This window comes from Pteropus alecto, unplaced genomic scaffold, assembly GCF_000325575.1.
Source record: "Pteropus alecto unplaced genomic scaffold, ASM32557v1 scaffold94, whole genome shotgun sequence".
Classification (NCBI taxonomy): Eukaryota; Metazoa; Chordata; class Mammalia; order Chiroptera; family Pteropodidae; genus Pteropus; species Pteropus alecto.
The window spans coordinates 1,079,513-1,083,868 of NW_006437736.1; the positions used below are offsets into that span (position 1 = coordinate 1,079,513).

The window sequence follows — 4,356 nt, forward strand, 5'->3', positions numbered from 1 at the left end:
AGGAATCCCTCCCCTCTCCAGAGAAGAGGAACTACAAATGGACACAGGCCTGCTGAAATATGGATCCCCAGGCTGCCCACGTGCTTCTGCAGGTTGGGCACTGCACAAAGCACCCGGTTAGGTGGGAAAGTGGGGGGCTGTCTTTGTGGATTTAACTGCTCGGGGAAGGTACCTTTTTTCTATTTGCACAAAGGGCCGTATATGCAAGTTACAACTGGTCCCCGGCGATTAGTCTGGAGTGCCTCATCCATTTACCCTGAGGCTCTCTCCAACATCATAATGTTCCATCTGCCACGACGCCAAGAGACCTGAGGCAGAGAGCTCCGGCATGCGAGTCCCCCGGCAATGCCATGCTCAGGACACTCAGGCACCAGCATCTACCCACCTGCCCAACCGAGTTGCTGTGCAGTCAACCGACTCCCAAAAACACTCTTTTAAAAAGCGCTTATTGGTAGCGTTTGTCAATTTCCACGGTGTACATACTGCCACCATGGCCAAGTCCAAGTTACCAAGATGATCTCAATGGAAGAATTGCAAAGAGACGCACACAATAAGCCCGCCCAGCACACCGCTGACCCCCGGCCTGGAGCCACAACAATCGCCGCTCACCAGGCCCCTGCCATGTGCCAAGCACTGCACTAAGTATAGAAAAATAATAATAGCTGACATTTATTTTGCAGTTAATGCATGCCAGAGTGTTCTCAGTGCTGAACATGTAATAACCCACTTCCTCCCTCAGTAATCTCAGAAGGTAGATGGAGTTATCCCAATTTACAGATAAGGAATTGAAGCACAGAGAAGTTTAGGAACTTGCTCATGGTTACCCAGCAAAGGAGGGATTTGACCCCAGGCAGTCTGCCCCAGGCTATGAAGTCTCACCACCTCCCTGCTAGCAATACTTATTATCTTCCCCACTTTACAAATAAGGACCCTGATGCTTAAAAGCTACGTGACTGGCCCATTTAATTAATAAGGGAGCCAGGACAGGGACTCCAAGCCTGAGACCTCCACGTTACCCATCCAAGTCATGCCTGAAGCCATCTTCCAATTTATCCCACAGGGTGTCAGTGCCATTTACACAGCAGGTGCTCAATAAGTGATCCATGAATGAATGAAGCGAATGGCTCTGCCTTTGGAGCTCACTCAGAGCCTCCTTCTGGGGTCTTCTCCCTCCACTCTCGCTGTGCCTGGCTGTGCCTGTGCCTCGCTGTGCCTGGCTCGCTGTGATGAGGCGGGTCTCAGTGCCCTGGGCACACTCGTGAGTGGGCAGCCGGGGCGGGGGGCGGGGGGATGCAAAACCAACAGCGGTGAGCCCTTCCCAACCTGGGCCTTCTGCAGGGATGAGGGAAAAGAGGCCCCGCATCGGGACAACCCCCTCTCCAAGTCCCTCTGCAGGGAGCCTGACTCTGCAGGTGGTCACCTCTGTAGAGACAGAGAGGGAAGAAGGCCAGCAGCCCCCCAGGGACGGTGTTTGTCTATATCGCTGCCTGCCCCAGCCTCTAGCCCAGAGCTCCTGGTACAGACATGTTAATATCAGTGACTAAACGGGCTAAGGAAGTCAGAGAGAGGAGGCAGGGGGTCTGAGAGTGGAGGCAGGGGGTCCGAGAGTAGAGGCAGGGGGTCAGTGAGAGGTAAAGAAGGGGAAAAAAACCTGGCTTTCTTCTCTAAGAATTCTGTGAGTCTTCATCTCAGCCACATGGGGTTGCAGACACCTGGATGCCAGGTGACAGCACCTCTGTGGGCTCTGCTTCCCACCCCTGCATAGTTCTTCCCAATTCCTCCCCCAAAGGAGGCACCGTGGGCAGCGTTGTGGGCATAGCTTCTCCTCTCCACTGTCTGCTCTTCTCTATCGACCAAACTGATCCTACACGGTGAGGAGCAGACAGGGGTTAGAGTTCAAAGGCCCTTTTTAGAGTTTAGAGTCCCACCCTGGAGGCCCAGAGAGAAGTTAAGAGGGACCATTATTAGCGGCATGAGTACCCGAATGCAATTTCTCTGACTCTCTGCTGATCCCACCCCAGGGCCATTCTAAGGGCACCAGGGAGGCAGAAAAGCCCAGAGCAAAGATGAGGTAGAGGGGACCAGGATGGGGGAACAGTAGCCACAGCCAGGCAGGCTTCCATCATGCTGGGAGCTTTGTGTGCCTTCTTCCAATGACTTCACAGCAGCCCCATGAAGAGGGGACCACCATTGGACAGACAGGACACGAGGTCGGAGAGGCTGAGTCACTTGCCCCAGTTCACACAGATGACTGGCCAGACCAGGATTAAAATCAGGCTGCTTGCTCCAAAGCCTGGGCTCTTATCTCTATGAAGACCCACCTCCCCAGGCCAAAACCAGTACCTTTCAAGACAGTGTCTGACACAGTGAAGCCTCAACTGGAGTCAGGCAGGGGGAATGACCCCAAAGCCTACTGTATTCTCATCCTCTCTCTCCCTGCCCGGGACTCTCCCCCAAATCCTGCCCAGCAGCTCCCAGCGAATGCATCTGGGGACTCGCCCCCTTCTCTTCGGAGACCCTCCTCTAGGGCCTGGAGAGGTCAGTTGAGCAAGGACAGCAGGACAAGAGAGTGGATGTGTCCTCCTCCCTATAAGTACCCCAGAGCTTGTGTCACTGCACCGCCCTGCCCCCGCCCTCCCACACACTCCATTAGGGCACATCCTGGCCTCCCTGGACACACACAGACTCACTGGCCTCATTCCCACGCTAAGGCAAGTACTGGGGGCTTTGCAAGCCAGCTTCACCACCTTTGGTGGCTCAGGATGGAAGAAAGCAGGCAGGCACGAGCTGCTGGCAGCCAGCGCTGCCTCTCACCAGCTCAGCAACCTTGGACAAATGGTCTGGCCTGTGGCGTTGGTCATCTCTCAAAGGGATATGGTAGAAACAAACCTGAGAGTCCAGTGAGGAGCCAGGAGGCTGATATAGCTCTCGGCATACAGGAAGCAGGTTCCTCGTTTTGTGGTGCTTCCTCTTAGCAGCCTAGGGGCTGCCTGGAGAAGCCAGGTGCGGTGGGACTGGAGTGTAGGCAGAGGTCTTAGGGGTTCTCATTTGTCTCCCTGAAGCCTGAATCATGGGCTCCTGAGCTGGCTGCCCCTCCCAGCCCAGCCTCCTCCCCCTCATGAGGTCCTGGACACGTCCTTCCGCATCCTCTCAGGGCAAAGGCAGGAGAGGACAGAGAGAGCCCCTCAGAGGTGCTGAGTGCAGCACACCTATCCTGGGAGGGGATCGCCCAGGAAAAGCACTCCTTGCACCAACTCAAGAAAAGCTCAAGGACCTCTGGACAAGGAAGCTGCTCCTTGATCTTCCCTCCCCAGAGGCCCTCACCAGGTCTGGGGGTAGGGGCACCAACTGGCCAAATCTCAGCCCCAACTCCCAGCCAGGTGTCAGCTGGCTAGGAAGGAGGGTGAGGTGCTTGGGGAAGGTAAGTGCTGCTTCCTCCCTGAGCCTCAGTTTCCTCATATTTCAATGTGCTATTACTCCAGATCTCTTAAACGGAAGCGCCTATCACCAAACCTAACCCAGAGTAGAAGATCGGTCAGTTCTCCTTACCTGGGATAAGTAAAGAGCCTAGCACCCAGCCTGACGCATAATTGGTGCTTCACTAATTTAATATTCTCTAGATATATAAAGTTGCCGTACGGTCCTGGCACATAGTAGGAGTTCGAACAGTTTAACTATGCTAGTCATGTAAGGTTTCACCTCGCCTTCCTCTAACGAGCCTTGAACCTTTTCCCGCCCCGGCTTCCCCACCTCACGTTAGATCCCGAGTTCTGTCGGGCGTCTCCTACCTGGGAATGGCGGGCTCGGCCTCTGGCTCGGCTCGGAGGGCTGCCTGGAAGCGCCTGGAGGTGCGGGGAACAGCCTGCCTCTCCGGCCGCCGAGTCTTCCAGGGTCTGCGGCGACTCCCCGGTCACTGCGCCCGGCTCCTCCTCTGCGCCGCGCGGGGCGCTGGGCCGGGCGCAGCCGGGCGAGGGTGCACGGGGAGCTGGTGCTCCATGGGTGGGTTCTGAGGGCTCGGCGGGGCCTGGGCGCTGGGCGGGCTCCGGCTCGCCGCCGCCGGCCCTGCCCTGCCCGGACCCGGGGGACTCCTGCTGAGCCAGGTGCCCGGAGGCACGGGGACGTCTGATCCCGGGGTCCCCGCCTGGGGCGCCGGGCTAGGAAGAGAGCGGTAGGGGAGACTCAGGAGCTTAATGAGAGTCCTTAGAGACTCCTGCAGGATCCTTTGGAGGTGGTTGTGGGTGCGTGCTTGGGTGCGTGCCGTGGGTAGACGCACCGGTCCTGCTCGCCTATGCTACCTTCTCCGCCAGGTCGCTCAGGTTAGGCGCGCTGGTCGGCGTGGCCGCGGCCTCCTCCTCG

At 57.1% G+C, this 4,356-nt stretch overlaps 1 protein-coding gene across 1 annotated transcript in view; it reads right to left on the reverse strand.

Annotated features, from left to right (window-relative positions):
- The window catches only part of RASD2 (RASD family member 2), a 10,660-nt gene extending 6,512 nt beyond the window's left edge, over nt 1-4,148 (reverse strand). The window contains exon 1 of the mRNA XM_006914497.3: nt 3,789-4,148. The gene's annotated coding sequence lies outside the window, so the exon portion shown is untranslated. The remainder of the gene's footprint in view (nt 1-3,788) is intronic.
- Between the last annotated feature and the right edge of the window lie 208 nt (nt 4,149-4,356).